Source organism: Dromiciops gliroides, chromosome 3 (assembly GCF_019393635.1).
Source record: "Dromiciops gliroides isolate mDroGli1 chromosome 3, mDroGli1.pri, whole genome shotgun sequence".
NCBI lineage: Eukaryota > Metazoa > Chordata > Mammalia > Microbiotheria > Microbiotheriidae > Dromiciops > Dromiciops gliroides.
In genome coordinates this window covers 648,834,049-648,846,466 of record NC_057863.1, presented here as the reverse complement: position 1 = coordinate 648,846,466, position 12,418 = coordinate 648,834,049, and the positions used below count along the sequence as shown (strand labels likewise).

General features: G+C 44.4%; 1 protein-coding gene and 1 long non-coding RNA gene across 2 annotated transcripts in view; one reads left to right on the top strand and one right to left on the bottom strand.

The window, feature by feature from the left end:
* The window catches only part of LOC122751749 (carcinoembryonic antigen-related cell adhesion molecule 1-like), a 106,298-nt gene that overhangs the window by 32,063 nt on the left and 61,817 nt on the right, over window positions 1–12,418 (top strand). The window lies entirely within an intron of this gene.
* LOC122751752 lies at window positions 8,788–12,335 on the bottom strand. Its single transcript, XR_006355804.1, has 3 exons — window positions 12,135–12,335; window positions 9,474–9,609; window positions 8,788–8,826 (listed from the first exon to the last, which is right to left on the bottom strand). It is a non-coding gene; the product is annotated as an uncharacterized LOC122751752 (long non-coding RNA).

The window sequence follows — 12,418 nt, the reverse complement described above, 5'->3', positions numbered from 1 at the left end:
GTGAACCCAGCAGGGAGAGGGAAAAGCCCTTCTCTCCCCTCTGTCCTTGAGACTTCAGCATTTAGGGACTGCTAAGTTCTAATGTGGTCTCTGTGGCTGATACCTGGCAGATATGGACTTGAGGGTTCTCACCACATCAGCCTACTTCTTGTGGTAGTGGATCATGTTCTGGATACTCTCTGCCCCCGGGGTAAGGAACATAGGGGAGGTCTCTCACCTCAGACAGAGAGAGGTTACTGGAGTGACTACATGGCCCATGGGAAGGGCAGCACTTACCATACACTGCTAATTGAGCTCCTTCAGTTTCAATTATCCCGCCTCTGGAATCAACAATTTCCACAATGTAGAGATCAGTGTCGCTGAGACTGAGCTTGGAGATGAGCAGGGAGCTATTGGGGAGCACCTTCTCCCGCTTATCTGCTGCCGTTTGTCCTCCAGTAAGAACACGGTAGCTGACGATGCTATTAGAGGCCTCTGTTGTCTTTCTGTACCCAAAATACCTGAGAGCCTTCTCTGAGAACCCCTGGATGGTCAAGGTGACCCTGCTGCCCACTGTCCCACAGGGTGGCTTTGGCACAGCCTGATGGAAGCACTCTGAGCAGATGTTGGCTGGATCTAGCAGTTGAGGATGGAAGCTGAGAGGGAAGGAAGAAGGCAGAAGTCTGAAGGATTCCCTGCCCTCCTGAGAGAACCAAGTCACTGTCCACAAGGTAAGGTTGGGGCTGGCAAGACTGCCTCAGTTTGTGTGAGAGGATAAGTGGGATATATTTGAAGGGAATTCTTCTGCCTATGCATCAATCTGTTTGTCCCAGTCTCTTCAGGGGATCTGAGATCTTCTGGTCCCAAACCCAAGGTCATTTCCTGGGTATACTTTTAAGACTGACAGTTAGGTCCTGGGAAGAAGGTGGTTTTCCAATACAAGCTAAGAGTGTTAAGTGAGCTGTCCATGGACACACAACTAGTGAGCATCAGAGTTGGGATCCAAACCCAGGTCTCTGACTGTATAAATGTCCTTAGTCTGCATCAGAGAATACTCAACTCCAAAGCTGGACCTTGCCCAAGGGCTGAGGGGTGTGGACTGATGGCCCTAACTTTCCCCTCTGCCCCTGACTCAGGAAAGACACCCCTGGCCAGGTATGCAGAGACTGTGCCTGGGACAGACCCCCTGGGACTGGTCTCCTTCCTCCTGGTCCTTGTGTTCAATCATTTGTCAAGATCTGGGCCAGAATCCCCCAGGCCCCCTCTCCTCCCCTGGACCCAGCAGATCTGGTGTCTCACCTGTGACCAGGAGCCTCCTCCAGAGGATGCCACCGCTGTGGGGAGCTTCTGAGAGTCTCTCCATCAATCTGTGCCGTCCACCACGTGTAACCACTTCTAGCTGCCCTAGGAGACAGTCGATTCTCAATCACCACTGGAGGTCTGCAGGCAGGATGGATTGCCCACTTGGTGACCCTTGCTTGAGGGGGGCTCTAACTCTGGGTCTCTGGGATTCTGTGGAGCTGCCCCCTGTGTTCTTCATGGCCTGGAGGAGGTGAGACCCATCTTGACTAATGCCCCTTCTCAGCCACCTGTGCCCACCAACAGCCAAGCTTTCTGGCTAGGGGAGCTGGTGGTGAGGGTGAAGGGTCTTGGAAGCAAAGTTCCATGTTCCTTGAGCTGCCCTATGAGGTGGCATCTCCCCCTAAAACCTGAGTGTCCAGAGCCCTGCAGAGCTGTCCTCGTGGGAAAGGCTTCCCAGGCCATATCAGGTTATGATAATAAATAGGTCATCAGGTAACAATTGGGGGTCCTGAGAGCAATGCCTGGGACACAGTAAGTGCTTAACAAATGTTTGCTGTTGATGGAACTACAGTCTAGGCCTGAGTCAGCATTTTGTGATGAGGCTGGGAAAACAAGTAATCTGATCTAGCTTCAGTATTTCATGGATCCATAACTTCCTTAGTGTGGAAAATCTCCACTGATATAGATTTCATTCCTGTCTCTATTCTTTGAGCATTGCTGGGACCTGAGTATCCTTTTCTCCATGATCACCTTGGTGCTAAGCATCTCTGATTTAACTGGGCTGGTCCTCACATAAGAGACACACAGTCTGTCCCTAGGGCCATAATCTTAGTCCTTTCAATCTCTTATATTCCTTTCGGGCTCAGTTTTGCTGGCATAACCATCTAGAATCCTGAGCCATCTCCCTATGGATTCCTGGAGAACCTTGGGCTGCTGGTGCGGCTGTTCATGGCCCAGTGGGAAGGAATTCATGGATTACCCCCAGTCTATTCACACCCCAGTAGAGTCCTATGTCCTACCAGGCCTTTACTCATAATATTATTCAATAATAAGTGAATTATTGGAATAACTGGAGAAGCTAAGACCTAGGGGGCATGGTCACATCTGCAAATGTCTTAAGGATTGACCTGGGGAAGACAAAATCGGACTGGTTCTGTTGGGCCGCAGGAGGGAAAAATTAAGGGTCAATTTACGGGAAATTCCAATGATTTCAGCTCAGCAGCTGTCCAGCATGGATTGAATTGTTTCATCAAATGGTGAGTTCCCCATCACTGGAAGTATTCAATCAGAGCCTGGATAAATACTGTAGTGGGGAGGCATATTAACTCAGGGATTGGTTTCTTCCCCTATAATTCTAGGTCTCTCTGGTCCTTTGTGTCTCTCTGCTGCCCCGTTGTGGTTATGTGTGTGCTCACATGTCAGATGCTAGTTTAGTTTTCCTGAGTGTGGATTTTTTTCTGGGAGAGGGATGAGGCATCAGTGTGCAAAGGCCTGGCTCCCTTTGCAAATCACTTTCTACAAACATCAAGTTTGGAAATGAATCCTCCTTCAGATTCCCTGGGAAAGTTGGCTGCAAAGGTAACTTACTCCTAAGCACCTATTGTGGACATTGGTCACCTTGACTAGTATCCTGCCTCTGCTACTTATTCACTTTGTGTCTTCAGACCCATCACTTCATCTCTTTGGACCTGTCACATTCTGGTACCAGCTGGTCTTTCCTGCCTCATCTGCCCTATTCTCCTCCATACACTCTGAGCCCTAGTGAAGGTGGGTTACTATTGTTATATGAATATATGGATCACCTGGATTTGAGGGAGGTACTTCTAATCCAAAAGGAGTTTTATGAAACCCTAGATTAATAGGAGCAAAATGTCCTTCAACTGAACTCCAAACTTGAACCCAGATAGCTAGCAGATAAAAGACCCTACCTAGTGACTTCTTTTCCCTCAGGATAGTAAGTCCCTATCTTATGGTAACATCTGGGTGACCTCATCCTTGCCAAACTCTTTTTTGGAATCCTGTAGTTTTATCATGATGCTTCTGTATTTCCTCCATACTTGTAATAACTGAAATTGTTAAACTACTTTTTGCTTCTGGGTTGATTTCTGTATCATACTATTGAAACTGACAACGCCCTGTAACCAGTGAACTAAAACCATATATACTGTCAGAAATGGGAAGTCCGCTGAGCTTCTCTCTTAGGAGGGAAGTCTCCACATGATCGTGTTTTGTTAACTTTCTTCTTGGGACAATAAAATGTTAAATTGATATTATTTTTTTTCTGTCTGTCTCTAAACTGTTTTTGTAGGAGGACAGGTATTTTTTTTCTGTCTGTTTCTGATTTGTAGGATAAATTAAACATTATTTCTCTGATCTGTTTGTAAGAGACAGGCAGAGACCAACTTCTCACGTAGTACGGCAAAACAAGGTCAAAATGGGTACACGATTTACACATGAAAAACAAGTTAGGGGAGGAATGAAAAAATAGGTATACTAATGAACTATTGGTAGAGCTGTGAACTGGTACAGCCTATTTTGAGAGAACACTTTGGAACTATGCCAAAGGGTTAAAAAAAAACTGTGCCTACTCTTTGCTCAGCAATGTCACCAACAGATCCGAATCCCAAAGAGGTCAAAAGGAAAAAATATTTATAGTAGCTCTTTTTGAGGTTGCAAAGATTTGGAAATTGAGGGAATGCCTGTCAGTCAGGGAAATGCTAAAAGTCTCCACTTCTCAACCCAAGTTGAATTTTTAAAGCATTAATTGTGTAACTGTTAGATACTGGGAGATTGTTGCTAATTAGCATTTCAATACCTCTTCTTACAGTGCTTTGACTGGATGAACATTTCTTCTAAGTGATTACATAATTGGCTTTTAAGATGGTGAATAAAACCCTATTAGGGAGCACCAGAAGCTTGCTTGAATCTCTCTTCTAAAACTGTTCCCTGTCCTTTTGCATTTTACTCTATAACAGCAGGGTGGAGGTAGGGAATATGTTGTTCAATCTGTCATTTTCATTTACCGATTTGTTCACTTTTTGTGAAACATGACTACTGTGTACACCAAGTATAGTTTGTCTTTTCTCTGTCTCCCTGTCTCTGTCTCTCTGTTTCTTTCTCAGTCTCTTTCTCTTTCTCCCTCTCCCATTCTCTTCCTCTCCCATTCTCTGTCTCTCTCTGTCTCTCTGTCTCTCTTTGTCTCTCTCTGTCTGTCTCTGTCTCTGTCTCTCTGTGTCTCTCTCTCTCTTTCCCTCCCTCTCCTCAGTCTCCATCTCTGTCCCTCAGTCCCTTTTATTCTTTGTCCTTTTTTTTGTGTGTGGGGTTTTTTTTTTGGTTTTGTTTTGCAGGGCAATGGTAGTTAAGTGACTTGCCCAGGGTCACACAGCTAGCTAGTAAGCATCAAGTGTCTGAGGTCATATTGGAACTCAAGTCCTCCTGAATCCAGGGCCGGTGCTTTATCCACTGCACCACCTAGCTGCCCCCTATACTGAATGAACTCAGAACAGAGCACAATATTCCTGATGGGTTTTAATTGTGGATACTGTATGGCTATCAATGTGGTCTAACTGTCTGATAAGCCAGAAGGGACCTCACATAATTGAGACCTGGCTGCTCAGTTTGACAATGTCTTGGTTTCAGATGTTTGTCTTCAGTCTTTTTTTTCCCAATTGGAACACTAATGCATTGTTGGTGGAGCTGTGAACTGATCCAACCATTCTGGAGAGCAATTTGGAATTATGCCCAAAGGGCTATAAAACTGTGCATATCCTTTGACCCAGCAATACCACTTTTGGGTCTTTTTCCCAAAAAGATCATGGAAAAGGGAAAAGGACCCACATGTACAAAAATATTTATAGCTGCTCTTTTTGTGGTGGCAAGGAATTGGAAGTTGAGGGGATGCCCATCAATTGGGGAATGGCTGGACAAGTTGCGGTATATGAATGTAATGGAATGCTATTGTGCTCTAAGAAATGATGAGCAGGAGGAGTTCAGAGAAAACTGGAGGGTCTTGCATGGGCTGATGATGAATGAGATGAGCAGAACCAGGAGAACATTTTGAACAGTATCATCAACATTGTGTATTGATCAACTGTGATAGACTAGATTCTTCTTACCAATCCAATGATACAAGAAAGTTCTGAAGGACTAATGATGAAAAAGGCTCTCCAAATCCAGAAAAAAAAAACTGTGGAATATGGACACTGATTGGACCATACTATCTCTTTTGGTTTTGGTGCTGTTATTTTTCTTTTTTTGAGGTTTTTCCTTCTTGCTCTGATTCTTTTTGTATAACATGACTAATGCATAAATATCTTTAATGTTATATAGCAGATTACCTGCTGTCTAGGGGAGGGGGGGCAGGGTGGGAAGGGAGGGAGAACAAGTTTGAAATTGGAAATCTTATCTAAACAAAGGTGGAAAACTTAAATATTTAAAAAGTCTTTTTTTTCCCTATCCCCCCCTCCTCTAAGGGCAGCCATCAAAGAGGGATCCCCAGAGACTTGAGGCAGCACACTTGAATTTGAATAGTTTAATTTTTTGTCAAAAATGGATAACAAATTTTACAAACACCTAGGAAAAAAAGAAGAATGAACTTGAGCCATATAAAAAGAATTTCCACATTTACCACATTCTGGATCTGGTGAGAAGAAGTACAGTTTGGGGATCTTGATGAGTCAGACATCAAAGCAGTGCTTCAATGCTGAGCGGGGCACCTCCCCCTGGCCCCCCCCTCCCCCCCCCCCCCGCACGTGGGTTTTCTCTCTGACAAGAGCTGCCCCCTCCTCCTCCCCAACCCATCCAGGCTCCATGTGAGATCAAGTATTGGATAGAAAACCTTTCATGTCTAACCCTGTAGAAGGCTGGATAGAAAGTTGAGTTCACCCTTCTCCTCCACGTTCCCTGGTCTGATGCTCCAGTTAGTTAAACTGATGACTTCTGAGATCTCCCACATTTCTAACATTATTCTGTGATTCTAGCTGGTGGGAGAGCATAGATCCATTTGTGATAGGTGAAGCCCCCAGAGAGATCCCCAACGACTGACCAAGACAAGACAGGTTGGTGGGTTTCATCCTCAGCACAGCACGGAGTAATGTCTGCTGCACATGTGAGTAGTAGTATAAACATGGGCCCAGGGACCAAAACCACCCATGCAACATGACTTGGGGGAAAACGAAGAGTCAAACTTTACATTTAGACATGAGTTCAAATCTAGCAGCTGTTCTTTCCATTGCTGACTTTTGTTCAGGGGGCAGCACCCCCAGGTCACATTGTCCTCACTGACCAAGTTACAAGCAGGACTGATGAATGTGCTTTGAGCGGAGAGAGAAGCCCAGGTATGTCACTGCCCATGGTGCTGAATTTTGAGGAGGAAAGGAAGGTGAGCTTCTGAGAAGTAGCCCAGGTGTTCTGTCATCTGTTGATAATGAAGAAGAGGGGCTTGGCTAGGCAGCCTTGGGGAGGTGAAAGAGTGGACCTCTCTCCTCCTCCCCCTGCCCTGAGGTTGGTGGGAATGTGGTAGAGCTGGACACTGAGGCTGCTGACTTGCAGCTTGAGGGAAATGGAGGAAGATCACAGGAAATACATCCATGGTGCAGAATGGGCTGTGGGTCATTTGATTTTGATTTCAAGCCAAGTCTCTGATAATGGACACTGAGCCATGGCAGGTGGTTTCTAGGTATTGATGTACTCAGAGATATAGGATACTTCGTCAGTCTGGAAGGGACAGAGAGGAATCCATAGGAAGCACATTGCACGGTGGAAGAAGGCATCAACCCCTGAGGGCTGGAAAGGAGCCCATCTAGTCTAACTTGGGCCTGGAGCACAGACCCCCTTGTAAGCTTCTCCCTAGTCAGTTGGCTATGCAGCCTATACTTGAAGACCTTCAATAGCAGGGACCTCACTACCTCCTGAGGTAACCGTCTCAGTTTTTTAATAGTTTTTAAGGGAGGTACTTTCATGAAAGGGATATCCTGTGTGTGTGTGTGTGTGTGTGTGTGTGTGTGTGTGTGTATGAAAGAGAGAGAGAGAAAGAGAGAGAAAGAGAGATTCTGGGCAATGCTGTAGGTCTCTGGGGGCAGCTAGGTGGCACAGTCGATAAAGCACTGGTCTCGGATTCAGGAGGACCTGAGTTCAAATCCAGCCTCAGACACTTGACACTAGCTGTGTGGCCCTGGGTGAGTCACTTAACCCTCATTGCCTTGCAAAACAAAACAAAACAAAACCAAAACACTGTAGGTCTCAGTCCTATTTCCCCTCAGAATTCTCTTTTTTTTAGACATGTTCCTGGAGGGGGCAGGGTCTATCCCATAGGCCCTCGTGCTAAGCAAGTGGCTGAGAAGGTGGTTTGGGGATGGGGCCCAGGTGAGCTGGAGAAGCGGCTCCTTAAAGAATGAATGCAGGGCAGCTAGGGGGCGCAGTGGATAAAGCACTGGCCCTGGATTCAGGAGTACCTGAGTTCAAATCTGGCCTCAGACACTTGACACTTACTAACTGTGTGACCCTGGGCAAGTCACTTAACCCCCATTGCCCTGCAAAAATAAAAATAAAAACAACCCCCTCCCCCCAAAAAAAGAATGAATGCAGGTGTGGAGTGACAAGAAGAGGGTCCGTGAGGTGGTATGGGTGGATTTGAGGGGACTGAGGGTGAGTTCTTGACCTGCTTCTCCTTAGCCTCAGTTTTCTCATCAGTAAAATGAGGGATGAGGGTAATGCTCTTGCTATGGGGCCAAATGAGAGGATATTGCTTTGGAGACTTTAAAATGCTGTGTCTGTGTAAGCTCTTGTGATTGTTATCATCTACCTTCTCTGTACCCAGTTTATATGAATAGATTGATCCCCTGGTGGGAAGGACAAAGCTTACCCATTAGCTGAGCTATCAGAGTAGGTCTGACCTGGGGGAGCAGGGGGACAGCGGTTAGAAATCAGCAGCATGCCAGTCCTGGGCAGTGAGAGAGGGAGCCCCCCTCACCCTTTTCTTCATTTCTTGTGCTGCCCCAGGATTCTCACCTTCTTCCCAGGGAAAGAGAAAGTAGGAGAAGGAGAAGGCTTTGGGAAGGACCTAGGGATTACAGAGGGACCACCAGCCTCAGGAGGAAATGCTTCCTCAGTGTTCACAGTCCCGGACCATCAGCCTCAGCAGCAGAGGATTGGCATGGGGAGCTTCCTGGTTAGTCCATTTCAGATTCCCTCTCTCTCCATAAAAGCCTCAAAGTGATTCTGATGTTCCTCTAGATAGATTCCTCAGTGCGGAGGAGGGGCAGGAGGATCCCAGAGCACCCACAGGAAAGCCCACCAAAGGAAGAGACCCAGGGATGGGCGGGGACACTCTCAGGCCCCCTCTGCAAGTTAGATCAGGAGGGAACTGGCCTTGGGAAGACAAAGGCCCCCAAAGAGGGGAAGGCACAGGACTGGAGGCTAGAGGAGTCTTTCAGGGCAAGGGGCTCCCAGGAGAACCCGCTGGAAAGTAAATGGGCTGGTCAGAGCCTTTACTTACTGTGGTTGGGTGCTGAGGATTTGTGCTCTGTAAGATGATGTTCACTGGCCCTGAAGAAATATAAGAAAGAAGTGGATGAGATCTCAATCAGAACAACTGAGCCCCCTAAGCCAGAAGGACTTTGGATCATAAAGACTTGTCTTTGGATCGCCTTAGATTTCATGAGCCCTCCCCCGGTCTCCAGGCTTCTTTTCCCTCTGACAGGGCTCATCCCTGAAGTAGAACCACCTCAATGTTGGTTTCTTCGCCCCTATGTACAATGATTCTCTTTCTCAGCTTTTCCACGCAGTCTGGATCTGTCTCAGTTGCCTTTTCCCTCACTTGGTTTCTCACTAGCTTTTGGGTAGTGACTTATCTCCTTTCTTCCTGTAGCCCCTTCCATTCTCTACTTCTCTGCCTTCTTGGACTTCAGTCCCTTTGTTTCAGGGTCTGAGAAAAATGGTTAGGTCTAGTCCCCACCCCAATGGGGAAGTGAATACTTGTTTCCAAGAAGCAATTAAATGTGAGGGATGGGGGAGGATGAAAGCCCAGAGAAGAAGGACAACCAAGGGAATTATTGCTGAAAAGGAGGAGTTCGGGAAAGAGGTAGTCTAGGTCCCCAAAAAGGGTTCAGGGTGCATAAGACCATGCTGGTATCTCTCCCCTATTCTGGGAGACAGAGTAGGAGGGAGGACAACCATAGAAAGCATCAGTCTACCTTCCAGTCTTTCTAAAGAACAGGAAATAGATGAGGGCCCCCATCAAAATCACTCCAAGTAGGACTCCAATCACAATGCCAACGATGGACTCTCCAGAGAGTGAGGAGCCATTCCCTTTTCCTGGACACTTTTCTTCTGTGGAGAGAGAATAGAAAAAGAACCTTGAATGTGTTTGAAGGGTCTCCAACATGAAGTGCCTAGCACTAGTACATGGCACTCTGTAAGTACTTACTAAATGTTTGCTGATCAATGAAGCCGACTTGACCTTTGTTCCTAAGAACCTGGGTGTCTCTTTGACAAGGTCAGCATGCAAGGTCTCTGACAAATAATTGGTAACACCTGAATACCGAGCAAACACATCACACTGTGCAGGCCCAATCTCTGGACTTATGATGTGATGGTTTTCTCCCGATGCTGCCCTTCTCCATTTTTGTTGATCTCCCAACAACCCAGGTTCAGAGTGGGAAACATCTTTGACCTCTCTCCTTCAAACCTCACATCTAATCAATTTGGGTTTTTTATGTTTTTGATCATAAAAGTATTTTAATATTTTCTGGTTACATGGAAAAATAGTTTTCAACAGTTTTCATAAGATTTTTAGTTGAAAATTTTTCTTCCTCCATCCCTTTCTCCCTCCTCCCCAAGACAGAAAGCAAACTGATATAGGTTATATATGTACAATAACATTAAACATATTTCTGTATTAGTCATGTTGTGAAAGAAGCAACATAACAAAAAGAAAATACCTCAAAAAAGAAAAAACAAAAAGAAAAGTAGAAACAATTATAGTTTAATCTGCATCCAGAATCCACAGTTCTTTTTTCTGGATGTGGAGAGTATTTTCCATCGTGAGTTCTTTGGAATTGTTTTGGTTCACTGCACTGCTGAGAAGAGACAAGACTATCACAGCTGATCATCACAGAATGTTGCTGTTATAGTGTACAATGTTCTCCTGGTTCTGTTCACTTCACTCAACATCAATCCACTTAAGTATTTCCAGGTTTTTCTGAAATTTGCCTGCTCATCATTTCTTACAGCACAATAGTATTCCATTACATTCATATACCACAACTTGTTTAGCCATTCTCCAGTTGATGGGCATTCCCTCGATTTCCAATTCTTTGCCACCACAAAGAGAGCTGCTATAAATATTTTTGTACATGTAGGTCTTTTTCCCTTTTCTATGATGTCTTTGGGATATAGACCTAGTAGTGGTATTGCTGGGTCAAAGGGTATTGATTGTCTAGGATTCTCTAAGTATACCATCATACCATCTGTGAAAAGTGATAGTTTTGTTTCCTCCTTACCCATTCTAATTCCTTTAATTCCTTTTTCTTTTCTTATTGCTACAGCTAACATATCTAGCACAATATTAAATAATAGAGGTGATAATGGACATCCCTATTTCACCCCTGATATTATTGGGAATGCCTCCAACTTATCCCAATTACATATAATGTTTGCTGATGGTTTTACATAGATACTGCTTATTATTTTAAGGAAAACTCCACTAATTCCCATGCTCTCTAGTGTGTGTGTGTGTTTTAATTTTTAATGAAGTATTAGGGGTTTTTGTTTTGTTTTGTTTTGTTTTTTGTTTTTGGTGAGGCAATTGGGGTAAAGTGACTTGCCCAGGGTCACGCAGCTAGTAAGTGTCAATTGTTTGAGGCAGGATTTGAACTCAGGTCCTCCTGACTGGTACTCCAAGGCTGGTGCCTTCTCTGCTGTGCCACCTAGGTGCCCCCTCTCTAGTGTTTTTAATAGGAATGGGTGCTGCATTTTGTCAAAAGCTTTCTCTGCATCTATTGAGATAATGATATGATTTTGGTTAGTTTTCTTATTGATGTGGTTGATTATTTTGATAGTTTTCCTAAGGTTGAACCAGCCCTGCATTCCTAGTACAAATTCCACATGGTGAGGCAGCTAGGCGGTGCAGTGGATAATGCACCAGTCCTGCATTCAAGAGGACCTGAGTTCAGACACTTGACTCTTATTATCTGTTGGACCTTGGGGAAGTCACTTAACCCTCATTGCCCCGTAAAAAAACAAACAAACAAACAAACAAACAAAATAAACAGATAGATAGAGAGACAGATAAATAAACAAACCAATCAATCAATCAATCCCACCTGGTCATAGTGTATTATCCTGGTGATGAATTGCTGTAATCTCCTTGCTCATGTTTTATTTAAGTTTTTTGCATTGAGGCAGCTAGGTGGCGCAGTCGATAAAGCATCAGCCCTGGATTTAGGAGGACCTTGGATCAAATGCAACCTCAGAAACTTGATACTAGCTGTGGGACCCTGGGCAAGTAACTTATCCCTCATTGCCCCACAAAAAATAAACAACTAAACAGATGAATGAATGAATGTACAAGTAAATGAATGTATGAATGAATAAATAAGTAAACAAACAAATAAACAAATAGATCAATCAATCAATAAATCAAAATAAATAAATAAATAAACAAAGGAACAGACAGACAGACAGATAAAACAGAACAAAACAGATTTTTGCATCGACATTAATTAGGGAAATTGGTCTATAATTTTCTTTCTCTGTTTTGGCTCTGCCTGGTATCTAATCAGTTGTAATATTCTCTCTAATGTTATGGTTATTCATCTTGATTCTACTTGGATAGCATCTCTCACATCTCTTACCTCCTCTTTGCTTCCACTCCAGATCCCTTCATCTCATCTCTTCCAGATTATGGGAATAATTTTGCGACTAGTGTTCCTGCTTCTGGTCTCTCACTTCTCTAATTCATCCTTCATATCACTGTCCCAATTTAATATTCCTTAAATACCATCCTGATTATTTCAACTTTCTCCTCAAAAATCTTTAAATGAGTGTCTCTCATATCTGTCTGGAACAAAAGGAGCCCTGAGTTTGGAATCTAGAGACATGAGTTAGAATCCTGGTTCTCCTATTTGCTAGATGTGGG